Source organism: Hyperolius riggenbachi, chromosome 5, assembly GCF_040937935.1.
Source record: "Hyperolius riggenbachi isolate aHypRig1 chromosome 5, aHypRig1.pri, whole genome shotgun sequence".
Taxonomy (NCBI): Eukaryota; Metazoa; Chordata; class Amphibia; order Anura; family Hyperoliidae; genus Hyperolius; species Hyperolius riggenbachi.
This window is the reverse complement of record NC_090650.1, coordinates 447802695-447824834: the sequence shown is the minus strand read 5'-3', so window position 1 is coordinate 447824834 and position 22140 is coordinate 447802695. Positions and strand designations below refer to the sequence as shown.

The 22140-nt window shown below is 52.4% G+C and overlaps 1 protein-coding gene across 3 annotated transcripts in view; it reads right to left on the bottom strand.

The window, feature by feature from the left end:
* The window catches only part of EPPK1 (epiplakin 1), a 125878-nt gene extending 107830 nt beyond the window's left edge, over window positions 1–18048 (bottom strand). For all 3 annotated transcript variants that reach the window (XM_068238198.1, XM_068238200.1, XM_068238199.1), the window contains exons 1-2: window positions 18020–18048; window positions 2367–2483 (exon numbers count right to left, since the gene is read on the bottom strand). The gene's annotated coding sequence lies outside the window, so the exon portion shown is untranslated. The remainder of the gene's footprint in view (window positions 1–2366; window positions 2484–18019) is intronic.
* Window positions 18049–22140: the final 4092 nt, after the last annotated feature.

Genomic DNA, 22140 nt, shown 5'->3' with positions numbered 1-22140 from the left:
TGAAGAGAGGCCTGAGCGATCACCGGGACCGGCAACCACTAAAGAGAGGTCTGAGCGATCACCGGGACCGGCAACCACTGAAGAGAGGCCTGAGCAATCACATGGACCGACAACCACTGAAGAGAAGCCTGAGTGATCACCGGGACCCACTGAAGAGAGGCCTGAGCGATCACCGGGACCGGCAACCAGTGAAGAGAGGCCTGAGCGATCACCGGGACCGGCAACCACTGAAGAGAGGCCTGAGCAATCACATGGACCGACAACCACTGAAGAGAGGCCTGAGCGATCCCTGGGACCGGCAACCACTGAAGAGAGGCCTGAGCGATCACCGGGACCGGCAACCACTGAAAAGAGGCCTGAGCGATCACCGGGACCGGCAACCACTGAAGAGAGGCCTGAGCAATCACCGGCACCGGCAACCACTGAAGAGAGGCCTGAGCGATCACCGGGACCGGCAACCACTGAAGAGAGGCCTGAGCGATCACCGAGACCGGCAACCATTGAACAAAGACTGAGCGATTACAAAGGCTGGCAACCACTGAAGGTGGCCTTCAGAGAGGCCTGAGCGATCACAGGGGTTTATCAATAACAGATCCCGGCGGCTAATTGCACCATTAAAGTTATTAGAGCTGGTCCAGGAGACTCGGATGATTGAAAGAATAAGGCTGCGAACGCTTCTATAATGACGGCCGTAAATCAGAATCCATTATAATGATTACAGGCTCTGAGCCCCAACGCACACACCACACAACTGCCACGCATGCTTCCCCGGTGACTAAGGAATACATTACTAGTGATACCCGACAAGACCATTATACTAACTTATACACAACACACCGACCAGGCCGGCTGCAGCAACCCGACCAGCTACAGCACCCCGACCACTTACAGCACAGGTACAGACCAGCCCCACAACCAACTACAGCACCCCGACCACCCACACGCCGACCGGCTACAGCACCCCCGACCAGCTACAGCACCCCCGACCAGCTACAGCACAGGTACAGACCAGCTCCACAACCAACTACAGCACCCCGACCACCTACACGCCGACCGGCTACAGCACTGGAGCAGACCAGCTCCACAACCAACTACAGCACCCCGACCACCCACACGCCGACCGGCTACAGCACCCCAACCACCCACACACCGACCGGCTACAGCACCCCAACCACCCACACGCCGACCGGCTGCAGCACCGGAGCAGACCAGCCCCACAACCAACTACAGCACCCCGACCACCCACACGCCGACCGGCTACAGCACCCCAACCACCCACACACCGACCGGCTACAGCACCCCAACCACCCACACGCTAACCGGCTGCAGCACCCGACCAGACCCAGAACCCTGACCAGCTATAGCACCCTGACCACTTACACGCCGACCGGCTGCAGCACCCCGACCGGCTACATCACCCTCACCAGCTCCAGCACCCCGGCCACCTACAAACCCCGACCAGCACCCTAGCCAGCATCAACATCCCAACCAGCACCCCGACCACCCACAGCACACCGACCAGCTACAGTGTCCCGAACAGATACAACACTCCGACCAGCTACAGCACCCCTGACCACAGCTACAGCATACCGACCACCTACAGCCACCCCCCCCCCCCCTTCCCCAGACCAGACCAGCTATAGAACCTCAAGCGGCTGCAGCACCCTGACCAGCTACACGCTGACTGCCTACAGCACCCCGACCGACTACAGCACACCAACTGGCTACACCAACCTGACCAGACCAGCTCCAGCACCCCGACCAGATACAGCACCCCGACCGGCTACAGCACCCCCGAACAGCTACAGGACCCAGACCAGCTACGGCACACCGACCAGCTACAGGACCCAGACCAGCTACAGCACCCCGACCAGATACAGCACCCCGACCAGCTACAGCACCCCGACCAGCTACAGGACCCCGACCAGCTACAGGACCCCGACCAGCTACGGCACCCCGACCAGCTACAGCACCCCCGACCATCTACAGCACCCCCGACCAGCTACAGAACGCCGATCAGCTACAGGACCCCGATCAGCTACAGGACCCAGACCAGCTCCAGCACCCCGACCAGATACAGTACCCCAGACCAGCTACAGCACCCCAACCAGCTACAGCAACCCGACCAGCTGCAGCACCCCCGACCAGCTACAGCACCCCCGACCAGCTACAGCACCCGACTGGCTACAAGACAAGTCATACTGTGCAGCTTCCATACACACAGAACAGGAGAGGTAGTACTGTGCATTGTCCATGTACACAGCACACAGGTGTACATACAGAAGAGTAGACACCGTGACCACACTAGTGCACAGATTACTACTGAATGTGCAGGATAGAAGCAGCCCTGTCCCATCCTGCATTACCTGTAGGTGAGGCAGACTGGAGTCACACTGTGCGGAGTCCCTCTGAGCGGAGTCCCACTGAGCGGAGCAGTCCTGTGGCAGGGAAGGTCCGGGTGGAGTCGGCTCCTGTCAGCAGCCCTGCAGTGGAAAGTGAATGGTGCGAGTGAACAGTCGGTGACACATAATATACATTCTTTTCCTCTTTCATAACTAATTGCTCCGCCTGTAACTGACAGCATGCCAAATACAAGGATTTATCACCTTTAATTCCACACAACCCATCAGCAGCAAAACCACAAGATAATGCAAATGGTTAAAGTTGTGGCGATGACGACACGCGGTACAGAGCGACTTTTTATAAAAAGAACTCCAATTACCTCGCTACACTTCACCTTTTTGGCTGGCATTCCGATACACCTGATAAACAGGCGAAACCGGCGGAAAATACATCTACCATGAAAACAGGGACATCCAAGACAGCCCCCCCCCCCCCCCCCCACACACACACACACAATCCCATACCTCCCAAGATTGAGATGAGAAAGAGGGACACTTAAGCCACGCCCCTGCCACACCCCTGATCACACCCCTAGTCACACATACCATAAAGATTTCATGAGGAAAATATGTTCTTTTGTAATTCAAACTGCACTGGTCCTTTCTATCCTGGTTCATTTTCCTTTATAGTAAACATTTTACAATTAGTAATATATCATTTTAAAAGGATGAGAATAAAGTTTAAAGTCAAACACATTTTTAGTAGAGAAATATATATATTTACATAGAAAGAGGGACAAAGTCCTGAAAGAGGGACAAATGAGGAGGAATGAGATACAGAGGGACAGGGCTCCCAAAGAGGGACTGTCCTTCCAAATAAGGGACAGTTGGGAGCTATGATATTGTACCATTGCTATGGGAGCTATTGGGAGCTATGATATTGTACTTATTAAGGCCAGTCTGATACACATTCTGGTTAATGTTCAGGTGGATCGGACATCCCGATACTGAGGAATACAGGTTCTTAGTCGTAATTTACAGTTTAATACTCATGTTTCATATGTGTGGATGTATGACGCCCTACTGAATGTAAATATGCAATCTGTTTATTGATATGATTTATGGGCACTGAGTATTCTGCCATATTTACCACCTGGATGGGGGACTGCCCCGCCTCCATTTGCAGCAAGGCTGGACTTTGCTGGTCACAGTCAGACACTCACAGCTGTAGAGAGGGGGGGGGGGGGGGGGGGGGGAATCCCTCCATTCATCAAGTCCAACCAGAATGAAAACAAACAAGTAAAAAATTAGGTACATTTGTGTCCTTCACATGTCCCAGGTGTCTGTATGGGGCTCGTTCTGAACAGCCTCACCAATCGAACTCAATCCTGACGGGCGACACTAAGATGTATACCCCCCTTAACGGCCAGTTCACACTACAACACAAAACTGGAACGGAATACTGACAGTCGATGGATCCTACGTAAGTAATAGGAACCGCTCACACTTGTCAATCCGCAGCAGATAAACACAATGCAAAGTCCTGCACAATTTTATTCTAGACATGCAGATGTATTTCACATACAAGCCTGTGGTGGGAATCTGTCCGGACCCCCAAGAGGAAACCAACGCACCTTTGGAGTGGACGCTACACCGCTAACCATCGGAGTTCCTTAAGAGCGGACACTACACCGCTAGCCATCGGAGATCCCTCAGAGTGGACACTACACCGCTAACCATCGGAGATCCCTCAGAGAGGACACTACACCGCTAGCCATCGGAGTTCCTTAAGAGCGGACACTACACCGCTAGCCATCGGAGATCCCTCAGAGAGGACACTACACCGCTAGCCATCGGAGATCCCTCAGAGAGGACACTACACCGCTAGCCATCGGAGATCCCTCAGAGAGGACACTACACCGCTAGCCATCGGAGATCCCTCAGAGAGGACACTACACCGCTAACCATCGGAGATCCCTCAGAGAGGACACTACACTGCTAACCATCGGAGATCCCTCAGAGAGGACACTACACTGCTAACCATCGGAGATCCCTCAGAGAGGACACTACACTGCTAGCTATCGGAGATCCCTCAGAGAGGACACTACACCGCTAGCCATCGGAGATCCCTCAGAGAGGACACTACACCGCTAACCATCGGAGATCCCTCAGAGAGGACACTACACCGCTAACCATCGGAGATCCCTCAGAGAGGACACTACACCGCTAGCTATCGGAGATCCCTCAGAGCGGACACTACACTGCTAGCCATCGGAGATCCCTCAGAGAGGACACTACACTGCTAACCATCGGAGATCCCTCAGAGAGGACACTACACTGCTAGCTATCGGAGATCCCTCAGAGCGGACACTACACTGCTAGCCATCGGAGATCCCTCAGAGAGGACACTACACTGCTAACCATCGGAGATCCCTCAGAGAGGACACTACACTGCTAGCTATCGGAGATCCCTCAGAGAGGACACTACACCGCTAGCCATCGGAGATCCCTCAGAGAGGACACTACACCGCTAACCATCGGAGATCCCTCAGAGAGGACACTACACCGCTAACCATCGGAGATCCCTCAGAGAGGACACTACACCGCTAGCTATCGGAGATCCCTCAGAGCGGACACTACACTGCTAGCCATCGGAGATCCCTCAGAGAGGACACTACACTGCTAACCATCGGAGATCCCTCAGAGAGGACACTACACCGCTAGCTATCGGAGATCCCTCAGAGCGGACACTACACTGCTAGCCATCGGAGATCCCTCAGAGAGGACACTACACTGCTAACCATCTGAGTTCCTTAAGAGCGGACACTACACCGCTAGCCATCGGAGATCCCTCAGAGAGGTCACTACACCGCTAGCCATCGGAGATCCCCCAGAGAGGACACTACACCGCTAACCATCGGAGATCCCTCAGAGTGGACACTACACCGCTAACCATCTGAGTTCCTTAAAGGATACCCGAACTGAAATGTGACATAATGAGATAGACATGTGTATGTACAGTGCCTAGCACACAAATAACTATGCGGTGTTCCTTTTTTTCTTTCTCTGCCTGAAAGAGTTAAATATCAGGTATGAAAGTGGCTGACTCAGTCCTGACTCAGACAGGAAGTGACTACAGTGTGACCCTCACTGATAAGAAATTCCCCTTTGTTACCTCTTTCTTGCTCTCAGAAGCCATTTTCTGCTAGGAAAGTGTTTTATAGTTGGATTTCTTATCAGTGAGGGTCACACTGCAGTCACTTCCTGTCTGAGTCAGGACTGAGTCAGCCACTTTCATACCTGATATTGAACTCTTTCAGGCAGAGAAAGAAAAAAAAGGAACACAGCATAGTTATTTGTGTGCTAGGCACTGTACATACACATGTCTATCTCATTATGTCACATTTCAGTTCGGGTATCCTTTAAGAGCGAACACTACACTGCTAGCCATCGGAGATCCCTCAGAGTGGACACTACACTGCTAACCATCGGAGATCCCTCAGAGTGGACACTACACTGCTAGCCATCGGAGATCCCTCAGAGTGGACACTACACTGCTAACCATTGGAGATATCTCAGAGTGGACACTACACCGCTAACCATCGGAGATCCCTCAGAGTGGACACTACACTGCTAACCATCGGAGTTCCCTCAGAGTGGACACTACACTGCTAACCATTGGAGATCCCTCAGAGTGGACACTACACCGCTAGCCATCGGAGATCCCTCAGAGTGGACACTACACTGCTAACCATCAGAGATCCCTCAGAGTGGACACTACACCGCTAGCCATCGGAGATCCCTCAGAGTGGACACTACACTGCTAGCCATCGGAGATCCCTCAGAGCGGACACTACACCGCTAACCATCGGAGATCCCTCAGAGTGGACACTACACTGCTAACCATTGGAGATCCCTCAGAGTGGACACTACACTGCTAACCATTGGAGATCCCTCAGAGTGGACACTACACCGCTAGCCATCGGAGATCCCTCAGAGTGGACACTACACTGCTAACCATCGGAGATCCCTGAGAGTGGACACTACACTGCTAGCCATCGGAGATCCCTCAGAGTGGACACTACACTGCTAACCATCGGAGTTCCTTAAGAGCGGACACTACACTGCTAACCATCGGAGATCCCTCAGAGTGGACACTACACTGCTAGCCATCGGAGATCCCTCAGAGTGGACACTACACCGCTAGCTATCGGAGATCCCTCAGAGAGGACACTACACCGCTAGCTATCGGAGATCCCTCAGAGAGGACACTACACCGCTAGCCATCGGAGATCCCCCAGAGAGGACACTACACCGCTAACCATCAGAGATCCCTCAGAGTGGACACTACACCGCTAGCCATCGGAGATCCCTCAGAGTGGACACTACACTGCTAGCCATCGGAGATCCCTCAGAGTGGACACTACACTGCTAGCCATCGGAGATCCCTCAGAGTGGACACTACACTGCTAGCCATCGGAGATCCCTCAGAGTGGACACTACACTGCTAACCATCGGAGATCCCTCAGAGAGGACACTACACTGCTAACCATCGGAGATCAGGCTCTAGTAGTTACTTAGGCTACTAGTTATGTTGAGCCTTCAGATTCTATGCGAAGAGGTTTAATGTCACCATGATCCACCAGCCATCAATGCCTACAAGTAATTCCTACACAATATCAGAACCACTGTGCCAACTCAGGCCATTACAAAGCACCAGGCAGCACACCCTGCTCTGTCCTCTGTGTGAGATATGGTGACGTCTCTCGCAGTCACACAAACACACTGGTGGGAGATGTTTTGGATTCTCTGAGAAGTCTTACAATTATTCAGAAAGCAAACATTGCTAATAGATGGAGGCTCCTCAGTGTCAGAATGACAGGTCTGCAGCCTTCCTGACCTCTTACATTCCAGGGGACAGACCTGGTCAGGTGACATCTGCCTCCTGCTAGCCCATAATGGACACCGGCAGGGCCACTTAGAGTGACGGTTCCCTCTGTAGCCAGAGGCAAAGGCGGTTATCCCCTCACCTGGCTGCACTCAGCGAGATCTGACAACCATCTCACAAAACACACAAGCAATAGAACACAGCAGTACATGCATCCAGCTACATTTGAAATTGGTCAGCAGATGCTCGTCAGCCAATCAGGATGCACTGTCATACACCCTTTACCTGTCATACCACATCTAGCAGCCATTAGCATTCAGGTGGGAGGCTTCAGTTGGACGCCATCGCAAGATTGCGTCGCTAGCAGGACCGCCCCGTGCAGGCATCCCTCCCACAGGGGTCCCTCCCTAACTGCTCACCTGTCCGACCGCCATGTCCTAGAGCTGAAAGAAAACGTTTAAAAACACACGATTGGTTCACACGATGGCCAGGGGCCCCGGACCCCTCTCACTGGCCGTGGCCCCAAGGCCAACACGCGATACCTGGAGGGGAGTGCAGGTGGGCCTGGACCTCTCACACCCAGGCTCTGGACCTCTCACATCCAGAAAACCCACCAACACTGCCTCCATACTGAATGCTAAATTCAACACACACAAGCAATTGGCTGACGAGCACCTGCTGGTCCAGAGCCTGGGTGTGAGAGGTCCAGGCCCACCTGCACTCCCCTCCAGGTATCGCGTGTTGGCCTTGGGGCCCCGGCCAGTGAGAGGGGTCCAGGTCCCCTGGTCATCGTGCAAACCAATCGTGTGTTTTTTAACCATCACACAAGCTCAGATCTGGAGGTAAAGATTTCCAACGACTGGTCATCATGATCCATGAGAGCATCGAATCTGGCAAACACAAATCTAACAAAAACAGAGGTCATCTGGAAGGTTTTACTGACCCATCAAACACTGAAAGGGAAAGGTTGAGATAAACTGGACGAGATTGGTGACCACTGAACTGAGCGGGACCCATAAAATGGAATATTCTATTTAAAACTGGCTTATTGATATCCCACTCCCCATAACATTAGATCAAAAGGACCTAACAACTTAGTCACCCACAGAGTCCACCTGAAAACCTCTTGGAGACAGAGCTTTTTGTCATGCTGCCCCTACACTTTGGAACTCCCTGCCACACCCAGTCAGGACAGCTCCATCCCTGGAAGAATTTAAAGGGAACCTTAACTGAGAGGGATATGGATCTTTCCTTTTAAACAATACTAGTTGCCTGGCATCCTGCTGATCTCTTTGGCAGCAGTAGTGGCTGAATCACACACCTGAAACAAGCATGCAGCCAATCCAGTCTGACTTCAGTCAGAGCACCTGATCTGCAAGCTTGTTCAGGGGCTGTGGCTAAAAGTATTAGAGACACAGGATCAGCAGGAGAGTCAGGCAACTGGTATTTTACAAGGAAAAATCCATATCCTTCTCAGTTTAGGTTCCCTTTAAGTCCAAACTGAAAAGCTACCTCTTTAGTCTGGTATTTAAGAACACTTGAGTAAATCAATAAACTATGTCTGTTAAAAAGAACACTTGACTATTTCCTCTGTAACACAGTCCAGCCAGCAACCTTGTACTGATCTGAGACACAGCTATGGGCTTTGAGTCCTGTGGGAGAAAAGTGCTTTACATATGTAATTGTATAATGGATATTCTGATATTCTAGCACAAATCCCCGCTGAAAGGTGATGAATTAACTTGTGATCCACCCATCAGTCACGCTCCGCCCATCAGCCAAGCTCCATCCATCAGCCACGCTCCGCCCATCAGCCACGCTCCCACCCATCAGCCACGTTCCGCCCATCAGTCATGCTTTGCCCATCAGCCACGCTCCACCCATCAGCCACGCTCCGCCCATCAGCCATGCTCCCACCCATCAGCCACGTTCCGCCTATCAGCCATGCTCCCACCTATCAGCCATGCTCCCGCCCATCAGCCACGCTCCGCCCATCAGCCGTGCTCCACCCATCAGGCACGCTCCTACCCATCAGCCACGCTCCCACCCATCAGGCACGCTCCCACCCATCAGCCACGCTCCCACCCATCAGCCACGCTCCCACCCATCAGCCACGCTCCCACCCATCAGCCACGCTCCACCCATCAGTCATGCTCTGCCCATCTGCCACGCTCCGCCCATCAGCCATGCTCCACCCATCAGCCACGCTCCGCCCATCAGTCATGCTCTGCCCATCAGCCATGCTCAACCCATCAGGCACGCTCCCACCCATCAGCCACGCTCCCACCCATCAGCCAAGTTCCGCCCATCAGTCATGCTCTGCCCATCTGCCACGCTCCGCCCATCAGTCACACTCCACCCATCAGCCACGCTCCACCCATCAGCCACGCTCCACCCACCAGCGGCCGCGTTGCTGAGAAGTAGGGTTGGTCCATGAGACCATCTATTTTATGCAGTTTGGAACTCATGCCCGTTATCTAAAGGCCATACACACATCGATTTTCCCATTTAATCTCTCTTATTGAATGGGAATGGTTCCCTTCATGTCTGCTACACATGATACAATTTTCCCATTAGATCGATGGGAAATTTCTCATCCGATAATTTCCAACGTGTCAAATCTGCTTCTGATCGATAAAATAATCAATTTTGTGCAGTAGTGATCTCAACAACGATTCCTTCATTGATCAGAAGAAGATCAGATAGGTATGAAATATCCCGTCGATCTGATGAGAAAATTGTATCGTGTGTACCAGGCATTAAATGTTCAATTCAATCGATTTTGACCAAAAACCCATGAAAAGTATAGATTGGACAGGTCGGACAATCGCTAGGCCATAGCGTTGCATTGTATCGAATGCTTAAAAACTCTGTGTGCTGCGTGTGGTAGGAATCGATTGGTGAAAGTCTACTGTATGGGCAGCTTTAGTGATTGGGTCCCGATCACGCTGGGTGACAGCTGAAGGACGGGGGATTGTGCGTTCAGGTATAGGAGTAGCCCTGTAGTGTATAAAGAGGACCTGTCTCGGTCTGTGGTGGAGAGGTGATGCAGGTGGAAGACCAGCGATGGGGGAGCGCTGTCTGTGGGGGAATGAGATCTCCACGTCTGGAGGGAACCTGCATGCGAGATAATGACATCACAGGGTGCGGCTCACAACCAGACACTCTTACTAACAAACCACTAGAGACCCCTGAATAGATCCCAGCGAGGGGGGGGGGGGGGCATCCAGCCAAACCTGAATTACCGGACTGATGTTTATATAGGAAGGGAGAGCTGCAGGGGACACAGGGGAGCTCTGCTCATATCACCGACACTGCAGCTGCGCACAGACGCACAGACAATGTCACCCGCAGCAATCACTGCAGTCTACAACCGCTCAGCATCCTGTTATAATGGGGGGGCAACTACTCCCAACCAGGAGATGTAATCACATTAATAGACTACATCTCCAACTTATAGTTGTTTTCCTGTCCATCTCAGAGACCATGTTTCCCAGATCCCCAGATTGCAGTTTGGGTTTCCCTCTATATGCTGTAGATGCAGCGTTTACAAGGCAGGTCCCCAGAATGTCTTCCACTTACTGCAACCGATCCAGCGGATCCGCTGGGGACCGACAACTGTGAATGATCCTATTTATAGAATCTGCTCACTATTTATAGAATCTGTACGGTCAGTTTCTTATTGCGGTTAGACAGACACAAAGACGTCAGTTTTCCGCTGTAGCGGGAGCCGAGCCTAAACCAGCGTTTTCCAATCATGTGAGGGGGGGATTCCGGAAGATAATCGATATCTTCCAATCAGCAATCTCACAGCACAAAGGGTTTCAGACATAAACATTTCATCAGCATTGGGCAGATCAGCACACGCCGCATCCCAGGACTGGGCAACCTACCTGACCACGAAGAAACTCTTCCCACAAGTCAGGAATGGGGGACACGCCCACAAAGCGTGAAAGAGGGAGGAGTCAGGAGATTGCATGCACGCACGTATAATCATATACACACCATGCAACTTTTCTGTCAGATCAACTGATCATTTCTAGCATGTCTGATCTGCTTCCAATGTAGAAAAAGACCGATTTTGTGCAATACTGGAAATGATTGATCAGTCGATCTGACTGGAAGATTGCATGGTGTGTATAAGCCCTAAAGTATCACTGATATAGGTTTGTGTTATCCCTGGTACACACCGTGCAGTTTCTGGTAAAATGGGTCAAATAGATCATTTCCGACAGGTCAGAGCGGATTTCTGATCAATTTTCCGATTACGTCCATACAAAAATCGATCAGAAAAATGATCGGAAATCAGATGGGATCTGTCGGAAAGAATGTATTCCACGCGGCTATCTGACCGGAAATTGCATAGTGTGTACCAGGTAGCCTGACTTACGGTGGCCCTATGATTTGACTGTACGACCGACCTTTCGATTCGATCATTTTATAGAGTTGAGAGAGAGTGGAGTGTGTCCCAGAATACCCAATCAATGTGGCTGATTTCATGTCCAATCGAGTAGCTTAGTCCATCAAGCAGGATGCAAGATATCGGTCAAATCGCACAGGAATCGGCTGCTGGTCACATGTCATTGATCGATTTTTGCATTCAGAGCATTCACAATATCGGTCAGATCAAATATGAAGGTGAATCGCATAGGATATCGCTTGTAGTGTGTGGGCCACTAGTCAATCGACTTTCCATCAACCATACTAAAGTCAATTCCTTAACCTGCTGAGCGGTCTGGACGAGCTCAGCTCGTCCAACACCGCCAGAGGGTGCCGCTCAGGCCCTGCTGGGCCGATTTTAATGAAATAAAAAGCAGCACACGCAGCCGGCACTTTGCCAGCCGCGTGTGCTGCCTGATCGCCGCCGCAGCCCGGCGATCCGCTGCGTGCAGCGGCGAAAGAGGGTCCCCCCAGCCGCCCGAGCCCAGCGTAGCCGGAACAAACAGTTCCGGCCAGCGCTAAGGGCTGGATCGGAGGCGGCTGACGTCAGGACGTCACTCCGCTCGTCGCCATGGCGACGAGGTAAGCGAAACACGGGCGCCGGAGGCGATCGGAAGAACGCCTCCGGAGCGCCCTCTAGTGGGCTTTCATGCAGCCAACTTTCAGTTGGCTGCATGGAATAGTTTTTTTTTTATTTAAAAAAAACCCTCCCGCAGCCACTCTGGCGATTTAATCAGAACGCCAGGGTGGTTAAAAAAGTAAATCGCTTTATCGATTGAATCAGAATCGCTTGATGTATGGTGAGCTTTACTGACAGCAATGCTCGGAATCTACAGGCCTTGTCTGCATTCAGCTCTGAAGGTCCCACCCAGCTATAGATAGTCAGATCTCAGTCACATAGTAATCAGAGCGGACTCACATTGTGGACTGTTTTCTTGTAAATAATGTGTAATCGGTTACCTCCTGACTATCTGTGATCGTCTCCTGACACTAAGCCCCAGGATGACAGAGACAGGTCAGTGACATCACACATTCCTCAGCTGCCACTCAATACAACCCTGTGATGTCATTGTGAGACTGTGACCGGACAGACTGCCCAACCATGGACAATTGTCAAACACGACGGCCAATCGCAGTTCAACAACGCATACATTATTATTATTAATATTATGTATTTATATAGCACTGACATCTTCTGCAGCACATTACAGAGTACATAGTCATGTCACTGACTGTCCTCAGAGGAGCTCACACTGTAATCCTACCGTGGTCATAGCCTAATGTCCTACCATATTATTATTATGTATTTATATAGCACTGACATCTCCTGCAGCACATTACAGAGTACATAGTCATGTCACTGACTGTCCTCAGAGGAGCTCACAATCTAATCCTACCAGTCATAGTGTAATGTCCTACCATATTATTATTATTATGTATTTATATAGCACTGACATCTTCTGCAGCACATTACAGAGTACATAGTCATGTCACTGACTGTCCTCAGAGGAGCTCACACTCTAATCCTACCATAGTCATAATGTAATGTCCTACCATATTATTATTATGTATTTATATAGCACTGACATCTTCTGCAGCACATTACAGAGTACATAGTCATGTCACTGACTGTCCTCAGAGGAGCTCACACTCTAATCCTACCATAGTCATAATGTAATGTCCTACCATATTATTATTATGTATTTATATAGCACTGACATCTTCTGCAGCACATTACAGAGTACATAGTCATGTCACTGACTGTCCTCAGAGGAGCTCACAGTCTAATCCTACTATAGTTATAGTCTAATGTCCTACCATATTATTATTATGTATTTATATAGCACTGACATCTTCTGCAGCACATTACAGAGTACATAGTCATGTCACTGACTGTCCTCAGAGGAGCTCACACTCTAATCCTACCATAGTCATAGCCTAATGTCCTATCATATTATTATTATGTATTTATATAGCACTGACATCTTCTGCAGCACATTACAGAGTACATAGTCATGTCACTGACCGTCCTCAGAGGAGCTCACACTCTAATCCTACTACAGTCATAGTCTAATGTCCAACCATATTATTATTATGTATTTATATAGCACTGACATCTTCTGCAGCACATTACAGAGTACATAGTCATGTCACTGACTGTCCTCAGAGGAGCTCACTATCTAATCCTACCATAGTCATAGTGTAATGTCCTACCATATTATTATTATGTATTTATATAGCTGTGACATCTCCTGCAGCACATTACAGAGTACATAGTCATGTCACTGACTGTCCTCAGAGGAGCTCACCACTCTAATCCTACCATAGTCATAGTCTAATGTCCTACCATATTATTATTATGTATTTATATAGCACTGACATCTCCTGCAGCACATTACAGAGCACATAGTCATGTCACTGACTGTCCTCAGAGGAGCTCACACTCTAATCCTACCATAGTCATAGTCTAATGTCCTACCATATTATTATTATGTATTTATATAGCACTGACATCTCCTGCAGCACTTTACAGAGTACATAGTCATGTCACTGACTGTCCTCAGAGGAGCTCACACTCTAATCCTACCATAGTCATAGTGTAATGTCCTACCATATTATTATGTATTTATATAGCACTGACATCTTCTGCAGCACATTACAGAGTACATAGTCATGTCACTGACTGTCCTCAGAGGGGCTCACACTCTAATCCTACCATAGTCATAGTCTAATGTCCTACCATATTATTATTATGTATTTATATAGCACTGACATCCTCTGCAGCACATTACAGAGTACATAGTCATGTCGCTGACTGTCCTCTGAGGAGCTCACACTCTAATCCTACCATAGTCATAGTCTAATGTCCTACCATAATATTATTATGTATTTATATAGCACTGACATCTCCTGCAGCACATTACAGAGTACATAGTCATGTCACTGACTGTCCTCAGAGGAGCTCACACTCTAATCCTACCATAGTCATAGTCTAATGTCCTACCATATTATTATTATGTATTTATATAGCACTGACATCTTCTGCAGCACATTACAGAGTACATAGTCATGTCACTGACTGTCCTCAGAGGAGCTCACTATCTAATCCTACCATAGTCATAGTGTAATGTCCTACCATATTATTATGTATTTATATAGCACTGACATCTTCTGCAGCACATTACAGAGTACATAGTCATGTCACTGACTGTCCTCAGAGGAGATCACACTCTAATCCTACCATAGCCATAGTGTAATGTCCTACCATATTATTATTATGTATTTATATAGCACTGACATCTTCTGCAGCACATTACAGAGTACATAGTCATGTCACTGACTGTCCTCAGAGGAGATCACACTCTAATCCTACCATAGCCATAGTGTAATGTCCTACCATATTATTATGTATTTATATAGCACTGACATCTTCTGCAGCACATTACAGAGTACATAGTCATGTCACTGACTGTCCTCAGAGGGGCTCACACTCTAATCCTACCATAGTCATAGTCTAATGTCCTACCATATTATTATTATGTATTTATATAGCACTGACATCCTCTGCAGCACATTACAGAGTACATAGTCATGTCGCTGACTGTCCTCTGAGGAGCTCACACTCTAATCCTACCATAGTCATAGTCTAATGTCCTACCATAATATTATTATGTATTTATATAGCACTGACATCTCCTGCAGCACATTACAGAGTACATAGTCATGTCACTGACTGTCCTCAGAGGAGCTCACACTCTAATCCTACCATAGTCATAGTCTAATGTCCTACCATATTATTATTATGTATTTATATAGCACTGACATCTTCTGCAGCACATTACAGAGTACATAGTCATGTCACTGACTGTCCTCAGAGGAGCTCACAATCTAATCCTACCATAGTCATAGTGTAATGTCCTACCATATTATTATTATTATGTATTTATATAGCAGTGACATCTCCTGCAGCACATTACAGAGTACATAGTCATGTCACTGACTGTCCTCAGAGGAGCTCACACTCTAATCCTACCATAGTCCTAGTGTAATGTCCTACCATATTATTATTATGTATTTATATAGCACTGACATCTCCTGCAGCACATTACAGAGTACATAGTCATGTCAATGACTGTCCTCAGAGGAGCTCACACTCTAATCCTACCATAGTCATAGTCTAATGTCCTACCATAATATTATTATGTATTTATATAGCACTGACATCTCCTGCAGCACATTACAGAGTACATAGTCATGTCACTGACTGTCCTCAGAGGAGCTCACACTCTAATCCTACCATAGTCATAGTCTAATGTCCTACCATATTATTATTATGTATTTATATAGCACTGACATCTTCTGCAGCACATTACAGAGTACATAGTCATGTCACTGACTGTCCTCAGAGGAGCTCACACTCTAATCCTACCATAGTCATAGTCTAATGTCCTACCATATTATTATTATGTATTTATATAGCACTGACATCTTCTGCAGCACATTACAGAGTACATAGCCATGTCACTGACTGCCCTCAGAGGACATGCAAGACATATACAGGAACACAAATCATATACAGGAACGCATAACTCATGCAGAAACGCAAGGTTGTCCGCCATTGTATATCCCAATTTTAAAAAGAATGAAAACAGAAACCTGACAAATCCCAGCAATATCTCCAGCGCTGAGACTTCTCCAAACTTTACACAGAATTGTGAAACTCCCCCAGAATATTTCCAGCATGACCCTGAGTATTACATATTACACACCCTCATCCACACCTTCCAAAGACTGCAGAGCAAGAAGTCATGTATAATACAGGCCCCGGGCACTATACAGGGCACACAGCAGGCACTATACAGGGCACACAGCAGGCACTATACAGGCCACCAGGCACTATACAGGGCACACAGCAATCACTATACAAGGCACTGGGCACACCGCAGGCACTATACACACAGGGCACTGGGTAATGGGAGCACACAGCAGATGGTGGCATTGGGCACAGGGCAAACAGCAGGGGGTGAGGGGCAGGCAGTAGCAGTGGGCACAGGGCAGGCAGCAGTGGGCACAGGGCAGGCAGCAGTGGGCACAGGGCAGGCAGCAGGGAGTGAGGGGCATGCAGCAGTGGGAACAGGGCAGGCAGCAGCATTGGGCACAGGGCAGGCAGCAGCATTGGGCACAGGGTAGGCAGCAGTGGGCATGGGAAGCAGCAGGCACTGCAGAGGACACTCACCTGGCAGGCAGCCGGGGGTGGAAGTGGGTACAGGGCAGGCAGCAGGAGGTGAGGGGAAGGCAGCAGGCACTGCAGAGGAGGACACTCACCTGGCAGGTAGCAGTGGGCACAGGGCAGGTATTCTTTGTATAGGAGAGGGTGGCATTAGGCACAGGGCAGGCAGCAGGGGGCAGGCAGCAGGCACTGCAGAGGAGGACACTCACCTGGCAGGCAGCAGGGGGCACAGGGCAGGCAGCAGGCACTGCAGAGGAGGACACTTACCTGGCAGGCAGCAGGGGGCACAGGGCAGGCAGCAGGCACTGCAGAGGAGGACACTCACCTGGCAGGCAGCAGGGGGCACAGGGCAGGCAGCAGGCACTATACAGGGCACACAGCAGGCACTATACAGGGCACTGGGCACACCACAGGCACTATATACACAGGGCACCGGGCATTATACAGGGCACACAGCAATCACTATACAGGGCACTGGGCACACCGCAGGCACTATACAGGACACAGGGCACTGGGTAATGGGAACACACAGCAGATGGTGGCATTGGGCACAGGGCAAAAAGCAGGGGGTGAGGGGCAGGCAGTAGCAGGGGGTGAGGGGCAGGCAGCAGGAGGTGAGGGGCAGGCAGCAGGCACTGCAGAGGAGGACACTCACCTGGCAGGTAGCAGTGGGCACAGGGCAGGTATTCTCTGTATAGGAGAGGGTGTTATTAGGCACAGGGCAGGCAGCAGGGGGCGGGAAGCAGGGGGCACAGGGCAGGCAGCAAGCACTGCAGAGGAGGACACTCACCTGGCAGGCAGCAGGGGGTGGCAGTGGGTACAGGGCAGGCAGCAGGGGGCAGGCAGCAGGCACTGCAGAGGAGGACACTCACCTGGCAGACAGCAGGGGGTGGCAGTGGGCACAGGGCAGGCAGCAGGGGGCAGGCAGCAGGGGGTGGCAGTGGGCACAGGGCAGGCAGCAGGCACTGCAGAGGAGGACACTCACCTGGCAGGCAGCAGGGGGTGGCAGTGGGCACAGGGCAGGCAGCAGGGGGCAGGCAGCAGGGGGTGGCAGTGGGCACAGGGCAGGCAGCAGGGGGTACAGGGCAGGCAGCAGGCACTGCAGAGGAGGACACTCACCTGGCAGGCTCAGGCTCTCAGGCTCTCACATCTCTCCGCACTCTCTGCAGCCGCTTATATAGGAGAAGAGTTGCGGAATGTTGTGAAATGTGTGACCCCGCCCCCTCCGCTCTCAGCCACGCCCGCCACATGTCTGGCAGGGAAAAGCACCTGGGCAGGGGGCGGGGCTGCTGCGCCTCATGAATAATAATCAGGCTGATAATAATAGCACGCTGTAATGGGCGGCAGAAGCGCGGGGCGGCCGCTAGGGGGCGCTGCGCTCACTACAATCATAGGAGATAACAGAGACCCCGGTCCATTGTCACAGGAGGGACAGCAGTGTTCACTATTCTCTCCTTTATTCATTAATGACTGGGTGAAAATTCTAATCTCATTCTTGTTAGTTACTTTCAGCATGACTGACCTGTGAGCCTGCGACTGACCTGTGAGCCTGCGATTGACCTGTGAGCCTGCGACTGACCTGTGAGCCTGCGACTGACCTGTGAGTACGCACGCCTGCGACTGACCTGTGAGCCTGCGACTGACCTGTGAGCACGCACGCCTGTGACTGACCTGTGAGCCTGCGACTGACCTGTGAGCCTGCGACTGACCTGTGAGTACGCACGCCTGCGACTGACCTGTGAGCCTGCGACTGACCTGTGAGCACGCACGCCTGCGACTGACCTGTGAGCCTGCGACTGACCTGTGAGCCTGCGACTGACCTGTGAGCACGCACGCCTGCGACTGACCTGTGAGCACGCACGCCTGCGACTGACCTGTGAGCCTGCGACTGACCTGTGAGCCTGCGACTGACCTGTGAGCACGCACGCCTGCGACTGACCTGTGAGCCTGCGACTGACCTGTGAGCCTGCGACTGACCTGTGAGCACGCATGCCTGCGACTGACCTGTGAGCCTGCGATTGACCTGTGAGCCTGTGACTGACCTGTGAGCCTGCGACTGACCTGTGAGTCTGCGACTGACCTGTGAGCACGCACGCCTGTGACTGACCTGTGAGCCTGCGACTGACCTGTGAGCCTGCGACTGACCTGTGAGTACGCACGCCTGCGACTGACCTGTGAGCCTGCGACTGACCTGTGAGCACACACGCCTGCGACTGACCTGTGAGCCTGCGACTGACCTGTGAGCCTGCGACTGACCTGTGAGCACGCATGCCTGCGACTGACCTGTGAGCACGCACGCCTGCGACTGACCTGTGAGCCTGCGACTGACCTGTGAGCCTGCGACTGACCTGTGAGCACGCACGCCTGCGACTGACCTGTGAGCCTGCAACTGACCTGTGACTGACCTGTGAGTACGCACGCCTGTGACTGACCTGTGAGCCTGCGACTGACCTGTGAGCACGCACGCCTGCGACTGACCTGTGAGCCTGCGACTGACCTGTGAGCCTGCGACTGACCTGTGAGCACGCACGCCTGCGACTGACCTGTGAGCCTGCGACTGACCTGTGACTGACCTGTGAGTACGCACGCCTGTGACTGACCTGTGAGCCTGCGACTGACCTGTGAGCATCCACGCCTGCGACTGACCTGTGAGCCTGCGACTGACCTGTGAGCCTGCGACTGACCTGTGAGCACGCACGCCTGCGACTGACCTGTGAGCCTGCGACTGACCTGTGAGCCTGCGACTGACCTGTGAGCACGCACGCCTGCGACTGACCTGTGAGCCTGCGACTGACCTGTGAGCACGGACGCCTGCGACTGACCTGTGAGCCTGCGACTGACCTGTGAGCCTGCGACTGACCTGTGAGCACGCACGCCTGCGACTGACCTGTGAGCACACACGCCTGCGACTGACCTGTGAGCCTGCGACTGACCTGTGAGCCTGCGACTGACCTGTGAGCACGCACGCCTGCGACTGACCTGTGAGCCTGCGACTGACCTGTGACTGACCTGTGAGTACGCACGCCTGTGACTGACCTGTGAGCCTGCGACTGACCTGTGAGCACGCACGCCTGCGACTGACCTGTGAGCCTGCGACTGACCTGTGAGCCTGCGACTGACCTGTGAGCACGCACGCCTGCGACTGACCTGTGAGCACACACGCCTGCGACTGACCTGTGAGCCTGCGACTGACCTGTGAGCCTGCGACTGACCTGTGAGCACGCACGCCTGCGACTGACCTGTGAGCCTGCGACTGACCTGTGACTGACCTGTGAGTACGCACGCCTGTGACTGACCTGTGAGCCTGCGACTGACCTGTGAGCACGCACGCCTGCGACTGACCTGTGAGCCTGCGACTGACCTGTGAGCCTGCGACTGACCTGTGAGCACGCACGCCTGCGACTGACCTGTGAGCACGCACGCCTGCGACTGACCTGTGAGCCTGCGACTGACCTGTGAGCCTGCGACTGACCTGTGAGCACGCACGCCTGCGACTGACCTGTGAGCCTGCGACTGACCTGTGACTGACCTGTGAGTACGCACGCCTGTGACTGACCTGTGAGCCTGCGACTGACCTGTGAGCACGCACGCCTGCGACTGACCTGTGACCCTGCGACTGACCTGTGACTGACCTGTGAGTACGCATGCCTGTGACTGACCTGTGAGCCTGCGACTGACCTGTAAGCACGCACGCCTGCGACTGACCTGTGAGCCTGCGACTGACCTGTGAGCACGCAGCCTGTGACTGACTTGTGAGCCTACGACTGACCTGTGACTGACCTGTGAGTACGCACGCCTGTGACTGACCTGTGAGCCTGCGACTGACCTGTGACTGACCTGTGAGTACGCACCCCTGTGACTGACCTGTGAGCCTGCGACTGACCTGTGAGCACGCATGCCTGCAAATGACCTGTGAGCCTGCGACTGACCTGTGAGCCTACGACTGACCTGTGAGCACGCACGCCTACGACTGACCTGTGAGCCTGCGACTGACCTGTGAGCACGCACGCCTGCGACTGACCTGTGAGCCTGCGACTGACCTGTGAGCCTGCGACTGACCTGTGAGCATGCACGCCTGCGACTGACCTGTGAGCCTGCGACTGACCTGTGACTGACCTGTGAGTACGCACGCCTGTGACTGACCTGTGAGCCTGCGACTGACCTGTGACTGACCTGTGAGTACGCACCCCTGTGACTGACCTGTGAGCCTGCGACTGACCTGTGAGCACGCATGCCTGCGACTGACCTGTGAGCCTGCGACTGACCTGTGAGCCTGCGACTGACCTGTGAGCACGCACGCCTGCGACTGACCTGTGAGCCTGCGACTGACCTGTGAGCCTGCGACTGACCTGTGAGCACGCACGCCTGCGACTGACCTGTGAGCCTGCGACTGACCTGTGAGCCTGCGACTGACCTGTGAGCACGCACGCCTGCGACTGACCTGTGAGCCTGCGACTGACCTGTGACTGACCTGTGAGTACGCACGCCTGTGACTGACCTGTGAGCCTGCGACTGACCTGTGAGCACGCACGCCTGCGACTGACCTGTGACCCTGCGACTGACCTGTGACTGACCTGTGAGTACGCATGCCTGTGACTGACCTGTGAGCCTGCGACTGACCTGTGAGCACGCACGCCTGCGACTGACCTGTGAGCCTGCGACTGACCTGTGAGCCTGCGACTGACCTGTGAGCACACACGCCTGCGACTGACCTGTGAGCCTGCGACTGACCTGTGAGCCTGCGACTGACCTGTGAGCACGCACGCCTGCGACTGACCTGTGAGCCTGCGACTGACCTGTGAGCACGCACGCCTGCGACTGACCTGTGAGCCTGCGACTGTCCTGTGACTGACCTGTGAGTACGCACGCCTGTGACTGACCTATGAGCCTGCGACTGACCAGTGAGCCTGCGACTGACCTGTGAGCACGCACGCCTGCGACTGACCTGTGAGCACGCACGCCTGCGACTGACCTGTGAGCCTGCGACTGACCTGTGACTGACCTGTGAGTACGCACGCCTGTGACTGACCTGTGAGCCTGCGACTGACCTGTGAGCATCCACGCCTGCGACTGACCTGTGAGCCTGCGACTGACCTGTGAGCCTGCGACTGACCTGTGAGCACGCACGCCTGCGACTGACCTGTGAGCCTGCGACTGACCTGTGAGCCTGCGACTGACCTGTGAGCACGCACGCCTGCGACTGACCTGTGAGCCTGCGACTGACCTGTAAGCACGGACGC